The sequence below is a fragment of the Podarcis tiliguerta genome (assembly GCF_965153285.1).
Source record: "Podarcis tiliguerta genome assembly, chromosome: 4".
Taxonomy (NCBI): domain Eukaryota; kingdom Metazoa; phylum Chordata; class Lepidosauria; order Squamata; family Lacertidae; genus Podarcis; species Podarcis tiliguerta.
Window position 1 is genome coordinate 85,700,731 of NC_139537.1, and position 20,307 is coordinate 85,721,037.

The 20,307-nt window shown below is 41.8% G+C and overlaps 1 long non-coding RNA gene across 1 annotated transcript; it reads right to left on the reverse strand.

Annotated features, from left to right (window-relative positions):
* Positions 1-15,585: 15,585 nt before the first annotated feature.
* Positions 15,586-17,902, reverse strand: LOC310676702. Its single transcript, XR_014510688.1, has 2 exons — positions 17,778-17,902; positions 15,586-16,383 (listed from the first exon to the last, which is right to left on the reverse strand). It is a non-coding gene; the product is annotated as an uncharacterized lncRNA (long non-coding RNA).
* Between the last annotated feature and the right edge of the window lie 2,405 nt (positions 17,903-20,307).

A 20,307-nucleotide genomic window follows, 5' to 3' on the forward strand; every position in this document is an offset into this window, starting at 1 on the left:
CCTTATGTGCAATATAACGTTGTGCCACCAGATGGTGACGTGGAGTCTCGTTTTCCTATACCTGTTTTCCCTGTTTAACTTTACGCTTTAACCAAAACACTTCTTGGATCCAGCTATACACTGGCTTGCTTTACGCCAGCTTCATGTGCATAGGCTTACTCTCCCTTTCTACTTCCATCAGTGATATCAATGGTAGGTTGTTGCTGCGTACTTCAGGCATTTCCTTTTAAGAAATAAATGCAGTTAGTTAAATGCACAGTCCTAAGGCTAGTGACATGTTTGTGGGGATTTCAAAGGCATTTAACTGCTTTTGCCCCCACTGAAAATGTGGTTGGACAAAAACCCTTGCACCCCTCTGTCCTTTTAATTATTTGACCCCATCCACAACATGCATTAAAAGCAATATCCTATAACTGTAAACAGTTGTCATGGCTTACCCCAAAGAATTCTGGGAACTGTCATTTTTGTCAGAGGTGCAGAGAATTTTTGGGAGTACTCTATTCCCCTCACAAAATTACAATTCCCAGAGTGCCTTAATGATCTCCCCATCTTCCCAAGAAACTCTGGAAACTGTAGATCTTTGAGAGGAATAGGGTTTCTCGGCTATGGTTGCCATATTTTGATGAGCAAAAAAAAAAAGAGGACACTATGACAATTCTCATTTTAAATACCCCTACTATATGTAGGCTATAGAAAATGTGACATATTGCTGAGGGGGGCAGGGGAAGAGAAGAGGAAAGCAATTCTTCAACCACCAGTTACATCTATGTCTCATCCAGAAAGTACAGCCAGAGACATTTTGACAGATTTCAAAAATCCACCCAGAGAGAAACTTTACCCCTGAAAAAGAGGACAAGACCTGGAAAAAGAGGACACATAGCAACCCATCTCCTAACAATTCTCAGTACCTTCAGCACACCATGCTACCCAGGATTATTTGAGAGGAACCCTGACTATTTAAAGTGTAATGATACTACTTTTAATGTATGGGGCCATTAAACAGTTTTTCTCCCACTGAGAACAGTGGTCTAAATTTGTGCTACACTTTGGGGGTGAACCAGAGGATACAGAAACTTTGGATTCATCAGATTATACCTTCAAAGAGGGAGATTCAATATATCCTATGCCTCCTAGGATTCTGTTTTAAGTAGCTTAGATCAATTCATATCCTCACAATCCTGAATAATAATAATAATAATAATAATAATAATAATAATAATAATAATAATAATATATTTATACCCCACCCATCTGGCTGGGTTTCCCCAGCCACTCTGAATGGCTCCCAAGAGAATACTAAAAACATGATAAAACATCAAACATTGATAACTTCCCTAAACAGGGCTGCCTTCAGATGTCTTCTGAAGTTGTTTATTTCCTTGACATCTGATGGGAGGGCGTTCCACAGGGGGGGTGCCACTACCAAGAAGGCCCTCTGCCTGGTTCCCTGTAACCTCACATCTCGCAGTGAGGGAACCGCCAGAAGGCTCTCAGAGCTGGACCTCAATGTCTGGGCAGAACGATGGGGGTAGACACGCTCGTTCAGGTCTAGTGGGCCGGGGCCATTTAGGGCTTTAAAGGTCAGCACCAACACTTTGAATTGTGCTTGGAAACGTACTGGGAGCCAATGTAGGTGTTTCAGGACCGGTTTTATATGGGCTCGGCAGCCACTCCCAGTCACCAGTCTAGCTGTCGCATTGGGGCTTCCAGTTCCACACAACAGGAACTCTTACTAGAATAGTTATTTACCCTGCTTCTTTCTAACAGATTCAATTTCGCTGTTATTTGAAAATTAAGAAGGGGGAGAATTCAAAACGGCAGCTTGCTCACTCCCCCCATTGTGGAACAGTCCCCAGAAGACGGCATCACATCCTTCTACTGCTCTGGACATCTGAAATGAAATTGTCAAACATTAACTTCATTACATGACTTTCATGCACATTAAGAACATGCCTGACACTTCATGCATCTGGTCCATGCTTACTTGGAATAACAGCATAGGTTTAAATTGTTATACTTGTTGGGTGAATGCAAAGATTCAGATAGCCTGTGATGCAATAATTGACCAGAGGTTTTCACTGAATATTTGCATTCTTCATTACTTCAACAATTGTGAAGATGTACTTAATTAACGTTAATGGTTTTTTGTTTCTGTTTTGCTTAAGGTTACAGCATATTATGGCTTTTGTAGTCTTGGGCACACAAACCAAGGTCTAAAAAATTTTAACAGGAAACTATTATGAAAGAACAAGCTTAGGTACTGCTTTTCCCCACCCCACCGGCCCTGAGGCAAGTACAGCCACTTTAATAGAAACAAAGAGAGGCATTGCTAAATTTAACATAAAGCACTTCAACATCCCCAAAGATCTATTTCTTGATTTAATATGGTAGTGAGTATGCAATTGTTTTATCTTTGCTACCGTAAGGAAGCTGAGGTTTGCTCATAATTTGTTTTCCCTAAATAGAAATAACTATTGAGCCTTGTTTCTCCCAGTCTTCATATACGGTAAATTAAGTAGATAAGTCTGCATAGTCTTCTCCGCATTGCTGCATTTTGTACATTAGAACATTGTTATTGTCCTAGCAAAGACTATATTTAACCCCAAACAGGTGATTTCCTCTCTCTGTCAACAGCGAAAACCAAACACTACAAAGAAAATTATAGCAGCAATAATGCACAAGTTCAATTTTCAAAATTATAGGCATAGGAGATCAGAGAGCTTTAAATGCTGCAAGGCTATGACTCCTTAGTCTTGCCCTTTGCACATTAAATTCTCAGAGTTACAAGCACTATTGAAATCAAGTTTTTATTGCAACTCAGAAAGTTCCTCTGGTTGTATCACAACCCAGCTTGCTGTGTACTGAAGTATGATTGCTGTATACTAAAGTATCGTATTTTTCACCCTATAGGACACACTTTTCCCCCTGCAAAAATGAAGGGAAAATGTGTGTGCGTCCTATGGGGCGAATGCAGGCTTTCGCTGAAGCCTGGAGAGCGAGAGGGGTCAGTGTGCACTGACCCCTCTCACTCTCCAGGCTTCAGGAAGCTCTGTGCAACCCTTGGGAGACCTTCGCGCCGGTCTCCCGGGGGCTGCGCAGAGCTGCCTGCGCGACTTCCTGCTGGGCTCCCTAGGCTTGCGGATAGCAGGCTGTTCTCGGGGCTGGGGTCGGGGGAAGCTCGGGCTTCCCCCGCGCCAGCCCCGTGCCTGGGGGGGGGAATAATTTTTTTTCTTTATCCCCCCCCCCCCCAAAAAAAACTAGGTGTGTCCTATGGGGCAGTGCGCCCTATGGGGCGAAAAATACGGTAAGTCCCAGTGAAATTAGTGGGGCTTACTCCAAGGTATTTGCAGTTAGGATTGCAGTCATTCTCACAACCTTGATTTCACAATTCAGCATAAACTTGTCATTCTACCTCATTTCCCAAACTCAAGCATCATGGAAGGGCAGATTAGTTATAAGTCAAAGAAACTTTGAGAGGGTGAGGAAAATAATTATAAATTTTATTTAATTTCTAAAGTGAATGTTTTGAGGGGTCAGAAATGAGCAGTCAACTCTGCTTTGACAAAGAGGCTGGGTGCGGAGAAGAAGAAGAGTTTGGATTTGATATCCCGCTTTATCACTACCCGAAGGAGTCTCAAAGCAGCTAACATTCTCCTTTCCCTTCCTCCCCCACAACAAACACTCTGTGAGGTGAGTGGGGCTGAGAGAAGTGTGACTAGCCCAAGGTCACCCAGCAGCTGCATGTGGAGGAGCGGAGACACGAACCTGGTTCCCCAGATTACGAGACTACCACTCTTAACCACTACACCACACTGGATCAAATACACAGGTAATACTTCTTTTCATGTGAAAGGAACAAGAATACTTTTAGGTCCAGTTGAGTTTCAATCAAAGAGTATATGCTTGAGCAAATGCTTAATTCACTCATGTTAAAATCAGTGGATGCAATGGTGCTTAACTTTGACTGGATTGTTTCTATGGCACTCAAAATTATATTATAGGATCAATAAAACTTTCGTTTAAGCCTCTTATAAATCTACTTATGCACTAAAGAGAATGCAGATTATAAGTTAAGGCACCCACAATTGACTTCTGCACCGTATAAGAAGTAAACACAATATAGTCTTACATATTGTGCTTGCTTATGATTTAGCCATCTCGATCACCCACACTTTCCCTTGGTCTTTCGGAACAATCCAATCCAATCCGAATGTCATGCTTAAAGAACAAATCATCCTGAATCGATGACAAATATATTTTTTCAGGCGTTTGTAATGACAGAATGCTGAAAAAGCAAGACACCTCCTCTGTGGAACTGCTCCCACATAATGAGCAGAGCCCACTCCACCCCAATTCATGGTTCATTGCAGAAAGGATGACTGCTTCTACAAAGCTTCTTTCTGTGTCAGTAAAGACTTGCTTTATTTAGCTGAGTGAATTCCTAAAGAAGAAGGAAATATTCGTATTTATTATACATTGGTTTGTTTATTGCTGAAGCCTGATGTAGCCAAAGTGGGGTGGAAGCTATGTTGCTTCGGGGAAATGTTGCACATGGCTTTTTGCATGGAACCAGTTGAATGTATCCTTTCCACTCAATCAGAACCTGATTTGAAAGGAGAGTGCTGATTGCATGAGAATGACCTGAACAAACACTCAGGTGCATGTCATTGGAATCTCACAATAGGGTAGCAGCTCTTACCCCTTTGTCAATGTATCACAACATGGTACATAATAATGGACACATACTGCTTCTCCAATGAGAGTTGGTTGCAGACCTTTGCGCTCCACCTCCTTCCCAGCCGGACTAACATGGTTGCCAGCCGAGAGGGAATCCCCCTCGATCCTTGGGATCATGGGGATGTTCCAGCCAGTAGCCAAGTTCCAATGGGCCAATCAGGGCCCAGGGCTTTGCTGGCTGGTCGGGCATTGGCCACAGCTGGTTGCACATGGCCCCACAGCACAGGAGGCTGAAATGGATGTACACCCAATGCCTGAGCCAATGATGCACCTACACCTGTAATCAATAAATTTGTGGCCATTTTTTCAATCCAATTGGTTGTCTGCCTGAGTCTGTTCTGCCACAGGGTATCTAGTTGCCAGCAGAGGGGGAGGATGGCTCTGTGACTGGGCCCACAAATAGAAGGCAAGAGTTTGTTACTATTCACTTCTCTTTTCTCTTCACTTCTCTGATCTGCTGAACTAATTTTTATATCATCATTATTTTCCATGGCCACTCACCCTCATACATTTAATTGTTCTTTTAGGGTCTTTTACATCCATCCTGGCAATAATTATTTGGGCAGCAATTTACAGATGGAATGAAGGTCTCTGTTGCTGTAAGTCAGGTCTAGTGCTTTGAACAGGGAAACAATAAAACAATACCACTGATGTGGAAAACATTCCCAAAACAAAAAGTGCCATAGGGAAAAGCAGTATTTGCCATTTCTTTTAAGTTTCAGAACTACTTTTTTATTTTTATTTTTTAGAAAAACATTTTCCTCTGAGAGGTAAACAGTAAGGGGGGAAAAAAACATTGTCCTCAGATTAATTAGGCTCATAGTCAAAGAAGGGTGACAGTAACTATTCAGTCACATGGAAATGTTTGTCTACAACAAACTAATTAATTGAGCCAAGCAACAATATCCCTATCACCTCCCCGGAGCATGCTTCTTAGATTTATGGGGGGAAACAAGAGATTGAATGAAATTATTATTATTTCTTTCCCCGGAGGCCCCTTAATGTTTTCAACAAGAAAACTCCTTCTAATCTAGTTCCTGTTTATGAGGTCAGTCATGTCTATCTGCTACTGAAAAATGTACTCTCCAAGAACAAGACAGAATGACATTCCGTCGAGGCATGCACTCAACTTTATTCCGCGTGACTCAGAACTTCAAAAATCTGGCTGCTGGTTTATAGAAGCATAGAAGCATGGAATGGGGGAGTTGGAAGGGACCACAACAAGGGTCATCGAGTCCAACCCCCTGCAATGTGATGGTATATTTGGGATGTCATTACTGTACAGTCTAGGTTTGCTGAAAGCCATTGTGCTTGTCTCTAAGATTGTGTGATTGAAAGTCATTCAACACACTCACAGATACAAAGGGGAAACAACTCCCTCAGGAAACTGAATCTATACTTCCTTTCCTTCCTATATATGGGTGATTTTTGCTGGTGTGAATAATGATGTGAAAATTCATTAGCTTCTCACTACCAGTGGAAAGAACTGGCTTTTGACCTGGGGAGGAATATAAAACAATATTTTAATGTATAGTGTTGGAGCTCAAGAACTGTGAGTGGCTTGTGCTGCTTCACAAATGACTGTGCAAGAATTTCATGCGGTGCCATATAATAAGCTTGTTCCATAGATCTCATACTGCCACTTGTGTAAGAAACTGCAGAAGTATTGCCTTTTTGGATCCAGTCCATTATATCTTATAATATTGTTCAATGTGCACAATAATTTACAGACTCTTACCTGTCTTTCCAACAATATTTGGAGGTAGAATAGGCTTAGGAAGAACAATTTACTTTAGGCAAACCAATGAACTGCAAGCCCATTATATAGTGATGGCAAAAATAGGAAGACATAACATCATAACTATATCAAGGCTTGCCTTTTTGAATAAAAGTACAAAGAATTTTATTGAGCATCTTTTACTAAATGCAAACTCATTGCTACATTCACTTCTGAAACAATTAAAGAAAGGGATATGGAAAGTGAAACCATTTCATTCCTTTCCTCTCCACGAATTTGCCTAGATTTGCATCTTCTTATAGCAAAGATGTTTAATTCCCTTTCTTTCCAAATGCAAGTGCTCCATTTCTAATAGTAGATTTAATTTTAGATGAAGAGAAATTTGTTCACAGATCTGGGCAATTTCAAGGCCACTACTTTATTTTCTTAAGAAGTGTTTTTTGTTATTTTTTTTTTAAAAAAAATGTATGTAGGCAGTAAGAATCCACAGAGAACATCTGCAAAAGAAAGATGCATTTTAAATGGTTTTGTGAATATATGCCCTGCAGTCTAACAGAATTGCTGAATTCTCTTCTGAAAGAAACCTGCAGTGACAGCTGAAGGAGCAAACTAATTTAATAACAGTTGATGAATTAAGAAACTGTATTACTTTTTAAAATCACTTAGGAAGTCTTCTCTCAATCCCCTTGTTTCCCGGCTTGATTCCTCTGGACAGCATGTCAAAAAGATTTTGAAGCATACAGCCTGTACAAACCACTGTGTCTGGTTAAGCCTCTCCCCCCCCCCCCACAACACACACACTTTCTAATGTGAGTTTACATCAAAGCTTTAGAATTCTGTTCAGATATGTGCTGTCCACAGAAGACAAAATCCCTTGTGGGAGGAGAGGAAAAAATGCTGGAGATGCCAGCCGGCTCTGAAAAATGGCTAATTTCAGCTGCATTCCAACTCTGAAACTGTAACTTTGATTCTAGTGCCATGTTATTGTTAAAATCTAGCTAGTGGAAGCCTGGGAAAGATTATGGAGGAAAGACTTGAAGTTTAGTGCATGTTATACCCTGAAAGAGAACTTTATGAAAACACTTTACCGGTGGTATTTAACACCATCAAAATTGGCAAAAATGTATAGAACTGGGTTGAGCATTTGTTGGAGATGTACAGAGGTGGAGGGTACGATGATACACATGTGGTAGAGTTGTAAGGAAAGAAAGGGAATTTTGGGATATAATATACAATCAGTTAAAAAATATGTTTAAAATCTCCTTAGCAAACCCCACCCCCCAAAAAAACCTTGAAGCCTTTCTACCGGGTATAATAGGTATAAAGGTAAAGGGACCCCCGACCATTAGGTCCAGTTGCGGACAACTCTGTGGTTGCGGCACTCATCTCACTTTACTGGCTGAGGCAGCCAGTTTACAGCTTCTGGGTCATATGGCCAGCATGACTAAGTCGCTTATGGCGAACCAGAGCAGCGCACAGAAATGCTGTTTACCTTCCCACCGGAGCGGTACCTATTTATCTACTTGCACTTTGATGTCCTTTCGAACTGCTAGGTTGGCAGGAGCAGGGACCGAGCAACGGGAGCTCACCCCGTCATGGGGATTCAAACCACTAACCTTCTGACCGGCAAGCCCCAGGCTCTGTGGTTTAACCCACAGCGCCACCCGCATCCCCTCATAATAGGTATAGACATCCCCCCAAAAATGAGAAAGAGCTTCTTGTACACAACAGTGGCAGTAAGAATCTTAACAGCCAAAAAATGGGAAAGATATTCCACTCCGACCAAAATGGACTGGCAGACGACATTATTAGAATACACAGAATTAACAAGGAAGAATGAGGAAGAATTAGTGATAATACAGAACAAACATTTACTAGAGAGTGGGACATTTACAGAAAATGTCTTAAAGAGCATTGTAAAAATGGGAATTCTCTGGCTGGATTAGAATGACCCCGTATGAAAATAGAAAACCTTAATAAAACAAAAAATTGGGAGAAGTTTGGAGTGATATTGAAAAGTGCGCTACTCAAAAGAAACCTGTGACTCTCAATGGGGTGACTGGAAGTCATAATAGAAATTGTATTGTAAGAAATGTATTATGATTTTTTGTAATTTGTATTATCCTTCGTTTTTTTCATTGTTGACTGTTGTTGTTTTTTATGATCAATAAAGTGATTTATTTATTTTTTAAAATCTCGCTAGCTACCTAAAAAGGACATACTTGGCATTCTGCCTGTAACGGGTGGCATGGGGGGGGGGGTTGCACCATTTACCTGACCTCCCTCTGGCTGATGTGCTGATGCACATCAGGACAGAGAAGAGGAGGGATGAGGTGACAGCAAGGTCAGCATGATGTATTTGCTTTGTGAGGATGGTTCCATCGCATTGACCTAACCAATGCTTCCCTGCTTCTACTCCCACTGGAGGGGTGCGGGTGGTGCTGTGGTCTAAATCACTGAGCCGATCAGAAGGTTGGTGGTTTGAATTCCCGAGATGGAGTGAGCTCCCGTTGCTCTGTCCCAGCTCCTGCCAACCTCGCAGCTTGAAAGCATACCAGTGCAAGTAGATAAATAAGTACCGCTGCGGCAGGAAGGTAAACGGCATTTCCGTGTGCTCTGGTTTCTGTCATGGTGTTCTGTTGCGCCAGAAGCAGTTTAGTCATGTTGGCCACATGACCCAGAAAGCTGTCTATGGACAAACACTGGCTCCCTTGGCCTGAAAGCGAGATGAGCGCTGCAACCCCACACTCACCTTTGACTGGACTTAACCGTACAGGGGTCCTTTACTTTTTTACCTTTTTTTCCCACATGTGATGTGATCATTCGCACATGCCTTCAGTTGAATTGCTCATCATCTAAGCTACTGATCACCAGCTTCTGCTCCCATCCATGGCTACCCCATTTCCTTATGATACTGTTAATGGCCAACACACACAAAAAGAGGGCTGACTGGGAAAACACACACATGTGGTTACCATTGAGCTTTCTCTCTCCTCCCCACCCTGCAATGTCAGAAGGAAACACTGCAAAAAGAACTGGAACGCTGGGAGCCATCAAGGGGAGCAGAAAAAGGGGTGTGTAGAAGGGCAACAGCAACAGGGAAAAGGCAGAAGCTGGGCTGCCTAGCTCAAGAGACTTGGCAGGCTGCCGGCTGAGAAACGCGTCCATATGGTGAGCAGAACATAAGTCGTTTTATGAGACTCAATATTTAAACATCTACTGCCAGTCAAAATGCTTGCTTGGAGTAGCATCTGGAAGTAAGTAAGGAGGATCTGTGCTCTCTTGTACAAACACACACACACACACGAAATGCCGTCTTATTCTGACTATCAGATCATTGACCCTTGTAGCCCAGAACTATCAGGGATTGGATCTGATATCGACCCATGAGCTCCAACACTGAGCTATGGGCCCTCTTTGGTGGTCTCTCCTTAAATACTCTTCAGATCCAGTGCCAAAAAAGGGTGCTTCTCTGCAACCGCTTCATTTTGTATCTTAAATGCTGGCATACCAGCTGGTTTGCACACCCCAACAGACTCTGTCCTCAGTATGATTGATGAACACACAGGCAAAGGCTGCTGGGGTGTAATAGTTTGCCGGCCAGGATACTATGAACATCAGCAAGATTAATGCTTGACTGGATAGACAGGCACACAGAGATATGGAACAGGAAGCAATTCCTTGCCTCAAACCCTCCTTTCCAGCTGTGCTGGATGTGTGGATGATTTGTTGCTTTAACTGCAGTAAATATTCCGCAGGATTACAGCTTGGCATGTGGTTAGGGACCAAAACGGGAAGAGAAATGTTCATTAGAAAAGAAGCATCGCTGTCTACACTTCAACAAAATCCTTCGCCATTAATGCATGCTACACTTCTGTCGGTCGTCTTTTCTTTTTGATGTTACATGTAGGCCTGCTCATTCACACATGCTCCCCTGAATACAGTTCTTTCCAAAACTGGGGAAGAATCGGGTGCAAATTATTCTGTCTTCCACTATTTCCAGAACCCGTGCTAAACCAATTCACAAGGTCAAATGTTCCAGGTTACTTTGCATTGGGAATAGTTAAAGAAATTGCTACACTGGGTAGAGGAAAGTTGTATGAGACAACTTCACATTGCAGAAGTTTGAAAAATAGTTGTCTGATGCTACTAGATGGCTTCAAAATGCCAAAAGGAAAGGAGTTTGGAGTTTCAAAGAACTTTTATAGTGATGTTGCTTTATAGGATAAATGATGGGACCTCCATGGTTTTAAAAAATCTAAAATGTGCTGCTTTCAAAATGAAAGCGTCAGCACTCGTCTCTTTTACTTCTTGAAAATGTTGCTCTTTGCTTGTGTCTGCATTTAACCCTATGGAACAGATGTTATATTAACTTTTTATGAGTTGACTCTCTTTGTTTATTTTAACTATTTGAATGCTGTCTTCTTCTTTTGTCGACTGCCAGCCACTTGCTTCCGTGCTTATTTCCTGGAAAAATATGCTGCATTTGACTGGCTATTCTCCAAGATGGGGCTGGCCTCTTAGAGAAGCATGGGAACCTTCCAGGAAGCAGACTGGAGCAAACAGAACAGTGTGTGGTATGCAGCCTGCCCTGTGTCCTTTCCTAGTGGTCCTGAATAATAATAATAATAATAATAATAATAATAATAATAATAATAATAATAATAATAATGTATTATTTATACACCACCCATCTGGACAACTACAAAGCTTGTACTGGATAAAGCTTTGGCTCCAGGATCTGTTGCCTGTTTGGACACCCCCCCCCCCCCAGTTAAATATAAAAGTTTGGGCAGATTCACTAGTCCCTCTGATTCCTACCACTGTATTCATGTTTGTGCTTTATTTCCTGACTGAGTACAGGAAATTCAGTTCTATAACTGAATTTTCTATTAATAATTCACACATTCTCCTTAGAACCAACCACAGCTGCACTTTCATAAATGCTTAATTCCTTGATAATGTGCTACATATCTCAACGCCATATGCTTTGTGATTCGATGTGCAGCCTGTGGGTGAGATCATAGTTTTTTTAGTTTGTGTCTGTGGTACATTGCACTAGTCTTGATTGTGGTGGCTGGTTGGCCATGACTTGATGTCAGTTGTGGGTTGTATCTGCTTGAGTAAGAAGTCATCTCTTGAAGCTACAGACAGAAACCCTTGGTCTTGATCTGACAGCTCTGGTCCATGACATGTTGATATAGGAGGCTAGGTCAACAGTGAATACATTTTTATTCTGTAGAATCTTTCACTCTCCATCACGTTAAACCAGATATTTTCAAAGTATGCCCAGTGAATGTTGGTACTATCTTTTCCAAAGTTTCCATCCCACTTCTATAATGGAGCATTATGGCAACAGTGTTTGGGGATGCAAGGGGGATGTTAGACATTAATAGATGGTAGAATTTTGATAATATTAGGGGTATTGAGGGGAGAGAGATTTTGTGCTGGTCATCAGGCAATGGCTTTTTCCACCTGTCTTGCTCTATGAGCCTTTCCCAGACCATGACTTCAGGAACAGCAGAAGCAGCTGGGAAGGGAAAAGAGGAGTTCAGGGATATTTGTTTTATAAAATAATTTTATAAGTTGTGTGTCTCTGCTTCTCAGTTTTTATTGTGCTATTTTATGCACTGTGATCTGCTGTTATTTTTATTGATTATAGTTTAGAAATCTTTTATTGTAATTGTTAAGAATGAATTTCTGTTTAATTACTATTTGCTGATATTTGATTGTATTGGGTACTGTTACATTCTAATGAATTATTGAAAATTACTTTATTTGATATAAGTTTTTTATTTTAAAGTTAGGTTTTTTATCATGCCATTTTTGTATTGGATCAGATTGTAATAAAGTGTGTGATATTTGTTGTTTCTTCAATTTCTGTATAGTAAAATAGAAAGGTATATACAAATTAAAACGGAAATTGAAATAAAGGGAAATGGAGATACCAGATGCTAGGTTTAAAATGAAGGCTAAACCAGAAAATTGTTTGGGTGTAATTATGGCCAGCCATTGACCTTCTGCCTGAGTTCTGGTTAAATAGGAGAGTTGGGAATGGGAGGTTACAGAAGGCACAATGCTACACTGGAAAAAAAATAGTTCTTTCAAAATTTGGAATTTAGGGAAGAAGAGGGGAAACTTGATGAGCTATTGTGAAGGCTAGAACCAACTTAGTGGGCTGGCTGGAGGCAGGCTGGGATAGAAGCATGGAGATGTCTGATAATCCAGTGCTGGACTGCTGTGAAGAACGAATGCTGTGAAATCTCTCTCCACTGAACGCTTCTAGTGTAAATATGTGTAAATGAATCATTAACACTTTGATTCATTGAGCTCTGAGCTCTGGTGTGACCACTTACTCCTGGCAATCCCCACCTAGAGTCAAGCATCGTCTTCGTTGATGATCCCTAACTCTTCGCTTGGAAATCTCGCTCCCAGATGCTACCCTGGGGTTTTTTTTTTTTTTGCTAGTGCTACTCTCTTTCTACTTGGTCTTGCACCTCTAAACTCAGTGTGATTTGAGGAAAGCAATTCTGCTGGCAAATATTCAGTCTGACTGACTTGGAATTTCTCCTGTGGGTACTCCCCTCCCCAAAGTAAAGAATCACTGTGGCTTGGGAATACCTCTTCTTTGTTCCTTACTTTGGATTCGCCTTGGAGAGCCAGTGTGGTGTAGTGGTTGAGAGCGGTAGTCTTGTAATCTGGGGAACCGGGTTCGCGTCTCCGCTCCTCCACATGCAGCTGCTGGGTGACCTTGGGCCAGTCACACTTCCTTGAAGTCTCTCAGCCCCACTCACCTCACAGAGTGTTTGTTGTGGGGGAGGAAGGGAAAGGAGAATGTTAGCCGCTTTGAGACTCCTTAAAGGGAGTGAAAGGCGGGATATCAAATCCAAACTCTTCTTCTTCTTCTTATTGCTGACGACTCTAGCGCCACCTCCTTTTGATGTCTTTTCAGGCAGATCATTGGGCAAGCTCATCAATAACTTGTTCATCTTCCATTTATTAGTTTCTGTTTGCCACTGAGCAGCTGCTTGGAGTCACAGGACTCTTGTTTACATTCCAGACAGCTTCCAGACTGTTGGAAGTCTCACGGGAGCGGAGACGGGATGTGACGTTAGTGGTTTCCTGTTCCCTTGTTCCTTTGTTTCAGTTGCTCTCTGCTCTCATAGAGAGAGGATGTATTTTTTCTTTGCTTTCTGCGTAGCTTAGTATATAAAACATAGCATGTAGCCATAAATCTCATCACTTCTGCTGCTCTGAAACTCTGCTGAATGGGGGAATGTGCCTGAGGCCTTATCAAAGGCTCAGGCCGTTAATTATTTGTCGGAGGGTGATTCCGAAGGACTCGGCTGGAAGATGAGCTTTATCAGCTTGGCCGAGTGGAGATTCCGACACCATTCACCTGATCTCGTCTCTTGCTCTTTCCAGTTCCCACCACTTCTCAGGGGTTCTTCTTAATGCAAATGGCATCCATCTCTGTTTGTGGCAGATGCTGGCCCAGAATACCAGTGCTCAAGTCAGCTTTGACCACTGTAGACTAAATGCATTCCTTTGAATGCTAAAATCTCTCAGCTAGCTGCCACCTTGTATCCTTTTATTCACATCTCTCCCACTTCCTTTTTTATTTTATTTTTTTCGCTTCAGCCAGAAAGATCTCAGGATAGTACACATTTCTATATGTTTCTATTTCTATTTGTACATGCTGCTCTATGGCTTCTACTTACATGGCCATAAAGAAAATTTGCATGATGATTTCTGTTATCATTTATGTTTTGATACAACCGGACAGCATTTTGAATCAAAATGGCAGACTGAATTTTTCAAAACTACACTTCTTTTGTTTTTCAATAATGATAATAATAATAATTTATTATTTATACCCCGTCTATCCGGCTGAGTTTCCCCAGCCACCCTGGGCAGCTCTCAATCAAATGTTAAAAACAGTACAGCATTAAAAATTTAAAACTTCCCTGAACAGGGCTGCCTTCAGATGTCTTTTAAAGATAGGATAGCTGTTTATTTCCTTCACATCTGGTGGGAGGGCGTTCCACAGGGTGGGTGCCACTACCGAGAAGGCCCTCTGTCTGGTTCCCTGTAACCTCACTTCTTGCAATGAGGGAACCACCAGAAGGCCCTCAGCGCTGGATCTCAGTGTCCGTCCGGGCTGAACGATGAGGGTGGAGACGCTCCTTCAGGTATACAGTGTTCCTGAGCAATGCCAGGAATGAGACTGCTGGTAATACCATAAAATAACAAACAAAACAAAACAAAACAACACTCTCCTACTTTCTTCAGTGATTTACCTTGCAACTTCCCCTTAATTTTACTTTTATCAGAAAACCGCTCCTTTTTTGGAAAAGTGTGGGCTTTGCATCTGTTACTCCCTCTTGGGTAACTTACAAGGACAGTGACCCAGTTTGAAGTTACATGTGCTGGATTTAAGTGCATTTTGGTAAATGTGCCAGTTTCCGACCCAGCCCTATCCAGACTTTCAGAAGAAGAAGCCTATCCTTTGTGAGAATACAGTCAGGGCTGATGAGAGGGAAAGTTTCCTCTAATGCAGGTGTGGAGAACCTTTGATCCTCCAGATGTTGCTGACCTGTTGCCCCCATCAACCCCAGCAAACATGGCCAATGCCCATGGAGTTGTAATGGATAATGGATAGTTCAGTAACGTCTGGATGTCCAAAGTTTTTTCACACCTGTTCTAGTGCTAGATGTATATTTCCCCACAGTTATTTGTGTTCTATTCAACATAGATAGTTTATTGAGAAAGAGTATTGGTCTTGTATTCATATATTCCAACCTGAGGTCATTGGAGGAAGGGGAAAATAGAACATGAGAAATAAACATTTCTCTTCAATTTTATTTTCCCTCCTCAACCCCTGCTTTCTTTTCTGCATAAATAGGATGGCAGACAAACTTTTTCCCACATACTGATTGGAATTTGATTTAGGGTGCCTAATGCCAGATAATATTCCTTTCGCCTTTCGCCTGCAGGTTTCAAGTTGACCAAATTTACCTCAAAGCTTGCTCCACCTGGGTAGCCATATTCTGTTCTATCCCCTGCCCTTGCCACTATATATTAATAAAAGAGGCATTGTCTATGTTAACTTCACATATCTGCATTTATTTTGGGTTAATTTCATTGGGTGTGGCTTGATAGTCTCCTTTTTTGCACTGAAATAAAAACTGTGGAGAAATTTGAGATCGTCATCTTAAAACTGTCACATACCCTCAGCTTTAATCATAGCTCAAAAGCATTTGTTAAGATATAGCTCATTCTGTAAGAAGCAGAAATATGTCTTGCCAGTCAGACCAAAAATAGCCAGACACATCATTTTAAAAACAACAACAACCAAACAAGTTTTTAAACTATGTGGTTAGATATATTCTACTTCCCTTTTGACAGAAATAGGAGAAAATTGATCTAATGTGATTGGGCCCAGACATTACACATTTTTCTTGTTTACCAATGTCTAACATCATATATTACATTTGTACTATATCAATAAAACAGCACTGTATCCCCCTTCCCAGGCTTAACACATCTTAGCTTGAAAAGTGATTTAAACTGGATAGCTCAGTCGGCAGAGCATGAAATCCTTGATCTCAGGGTTGTGGATTCAAGCCCCACGTTGGGAAAAAATATTCTGGCATTGCAGGGGGTTGCACTAGATGATCCTTGTGGTCCCTTCTAACTCTACAATTCTATGATTTTATTGATATTAATAAGCAATTCTATATTTATGATCCACTAACTCCGGCAGGGTCCATAGGATATGAGGTGGGGTGAGAGAGAAGTAACCTTATACTGTCATAGCTGTCAACTTACAGATTTGAAAATAAGGGACCAGGAGCCTCAAAAATAAGGAATCAGCAGCCAAAATAAGGGATTTTCCCAGCACAGGTCTGTTCAACTTCTGAGCCCCTCCAAGCCAAAGGCAGAAAGCCCAGCCAGCAGCCAAACGAAGCCTCAAGCGGTGGTTCCCACAGTGCAGCAACCTGGCAAAGGGGATGCAGCAAGGAAAACCACTGTCTCCTCTCTGCAGGGAAGCGCTGAGCAAAGGCGAGTCCCCAGGCAACGAGGCCAATTTGATCGGCACAAGGCATGCAAGCTCCACCCCCCAGTCATTCTTAGACTCCTTATTGGGTGAGCAACGCAGCCAAGCAACACAGTTGGAGCCTCCCTCCTCCTTGGCCGGCAGGGAGGGAGAGAGAGGAGCTGCTTCCTTTGAAACCCGGGAAATTTAAGAGACATCATCAATAAGGGACAGCAGCGGGACACAGCGCTGGGATAAGGGACTTTCCTGCCAAATAAGGGACAGTTGACAGCTATGCATGCCGTGCACCCAGCCCTCTGAATTATGACCATCCATTGTGGAATTAATATGCTAGTGATGGTGTGCTGTAACTGAGTGCTGAGTTCAACCACATCCTATGCTACCGAAGTTGTTAGGAGACCCCTGCTCCCTTCACAAAGCTACAATTCTCAGAGTAGTTTAACAGTCAATCCCTCTTCCCGAGGAACTCTGGAAATCGTAGTTCTATGAGGGGGAAGGGGGTCACCTAACAACTCCCAGTACCCTTAACAAGCTACAGTTCCCACGATTCTTTGGAGGAAAGTCATGGTTGTTTAAACTGGTATAGCACTGCTTTAAATGTATTGTGCAAATTGGACCAAAGTCTTTTCAATAGTGCCCCTTCCCTTTCCCAGATATGGGATGGCATTCTTTAGGGAAGTGCCAGGTTAATACTCTTCTGGGTTTAAGTTCCCATGATGTTTAACGTGTGCATTTGATGGCTCTTTTAGTTCTGAGCTGTACATAGTCAAATTTTATTATACTAGTTTTGTATCTAGGCTTTATGCCGGCTGACTCATTTTTAATGGCTCATTCTTTTTATATCTATGATGCCTCAATAATTTATTTTATGAGGATATCTGCTGGAAAGGTAAGGGAAAAGATGGTACCTTTTTCATATGTTGTGGTCCTGTAAAGTAATAAAATAATTATGGGAAATGATATATAATGAATTGGAAAAAAAATGTTTAAATTAACCTTTATAAAATAAAACAAAACACAGAGGCTATCTTACTAGGAATTGTAGGTGCTGATATTCTGAGGGAGCAAAAATGACTTTTTATGTATGCAACGACAGCCGCAAGGATGCTATTAGCTATTAGCCCAGAGATGGAAAGAAGATAAAGTCCCCACCAGAGAGGAATGGAATGGCAAATTAAACTGTTGGACTATGCCAAAATGGCGAAATTGACCAGAAAGCTCAGGAACCAAGAAGACCAAAACTTCAACAAAGAATGGGGGAAATTTATAATCTATCTTGTAGGCCATTGTATGGAGATGAAAACACTAGCAGGATTGCAATAACACTTGAAATGTAGCAAGGAACTATGGAGACAATGGAGTTATACAAAATATGGACTATTGAAAAAGATGTAGCAGAAAAGGCTTGGTAATGGGACCCATCGAGGGGAAGGTGGGAAGTCCAGAGATTAAGAGAAATCTCTTAACTGTGTATGGTTGTATTGTTATATTTATATATATGTAAAATCAAATAAACATTAATGTTGTGGGGGGGGGGATTATGAGGGACCTTACAAACTTAATAAATAAATGCATTATGGCCCTGACATGACTTTTCAGCCAGGCAAAAACTGAGTAAAGGGTATTCCCTCTTCCCACTCATGTGACTCAAACTCCTACCTGCTGCTGCTCAACAGCCAGCCCTGAGGATGCTGCTGCTGATGTGTGTCTTTGGCTCTCCTTCTTGCACAAGATCCCAGCTGGGTCAGACCGAAGGCATTTAGCCCAGCATCCTGTTCTCACAGTGGCCAACCAGATGCCTATAGGAAGCCCACAAGCAGAAGCCAAGTGCCATAATATTGTCCCCACTTGTGATTGCCAGAAACCAGTATTCACAGGTGAATTGCCTCCAACACTAGCTAGCAGTAATCCATAGCCCTATTCTCTATGAAATATACTGTATTTCATACATATAGGCATATACGGTGGCTACATGGCAAAAGTCTTTCCCTCCCTTGAGGGGTAATATCACCTGGATTATTATTATTATTATTATTATTATTATTATTATTATTATTATTATTAAAATTTGTATACCACACTTCATCCAAAGATCACAGGGCGGTTCACAATGTAAAAATGCAAAATGAGAACAAATAGAATATATAATAGAACAAAATCAATCATCCCCCTCCCACAGACACATTTTGAAGCCCATATAATATAGCAGACAGATGACGAATCAGAGGTTTTTTTCTTTCTGAATCTTATTTTTCTATCTTTCTCTTTTAACCTCTTTTCTAGTTTTGTTATTATTATTATTTCTTTTTCCTTCTCTAGTTCTCTCCCTCGCCCCTTTCTGTTTTTATTGCATAAATAATTTATTATTATCTATATAAAAGTCTTGGTTTGGTGAAAACATGGGAAAATATATGTTTGTCCCCCCCCCTCTATAAACCTTATTAAAATTTATGTATTTATTTATTTATGGCTGGCCGTAGAATGTTAATCAGCCAAACACCCGGTTGAAGAGAAACATTTTCACCTGGCACCTTGGTTTGGCATTGACCAGTGCAGAAAATAAATGTGTGTGGTACACATAGGAGCAGCAGGCCAAGAGTGCTTTCATGTTGTTGTTAAGTCCTCCTCAGCAGACCCACTAAAATGAATGAATATGACTAAGTTTACTCATTTCAGCGGGTATGTTTTGAGTGAATCATTGCAAGGCTGGCCCATCCATGAGGTGGACTGAAGCTCAGTTGGCAGAATCCAAGAGACACCACTGTGGGCACCTCCACCCCCACTGAAGCCGACTTACTGGAGTCATGCAGTTGGCTTCCAGGTTCCGGCGAGTCCTTGCAAGAGCCCCATGTGATTTTGCAGGGCAAGATCTCACTGGAACTCAGAAGCCACCTGACACAACTGCATGACCCCAGTAAGTGAGACTTCAGTTGGGACAAGGGGCAGCTTCTCAATTCACCTCAGGCGATGAAATAGGACAAGCCACCCCTGCTTGGTTGAATACCACCCAATGAAATCAATGAACTTAAGTTAGTCATGGTCATTAATTTCAATAGATCTAAAAAAAGAAAAAAGAAAAGGAACGCGGGTGGCGCTGTGGGTTAAACCACAGAGCCTAGGACTTGCCAATCAGAAGGTTGGCGGTTTGAATCCCGGTGACGGGGTGAGCTCCCGTTGCTCGGTCCCTGCTCCTGACAACCTAGCAGTTCGAAAGCACGTCAAAGTGCAAGTAGATAAATAGGTACTGCTCTGGCGGGAAGGTAAACGGCGTTTCTGTGCGCTGCTCTGGTTTGCCAGAAGCAGCTTAGACATGCTGCCCACATGACCCGGAAGCTGTATGCTGGCTCCCTCAGCTAATAAAGCGAGATGAGCTCCGGAACCCCAGAGTCGGCCTCGACTGGACCTAATGGTCAGGGTTTACCTTTAACCTGAATAGGACTGGTGTTCAACACTACCTGTTGCCTCTGCAAGCCCTCAGAACAGCCTTTTTCAACCTGTGGGTCCCCAGATGTTGTTGAACTACAACTCCCATCACCCCTAGCTAGCAAGGCCAGAGCTCAGGGATGATGGGAGTTGTAGTCCAACAACATCTGGGGACCCACAGGTTGAGAACCACTGCATAGAAGATATTCTGTGTGAGAGTCAGTCTTAACCTTGCTTTATAAGACTGCAAAAATATAATAAAATAAGTAAAAATCAGCTCAGACACTGTCTTTAGGAACTCCTTATGTATCAGTAGTGAAATATGAATGACTATATTTTATTGGGGGGG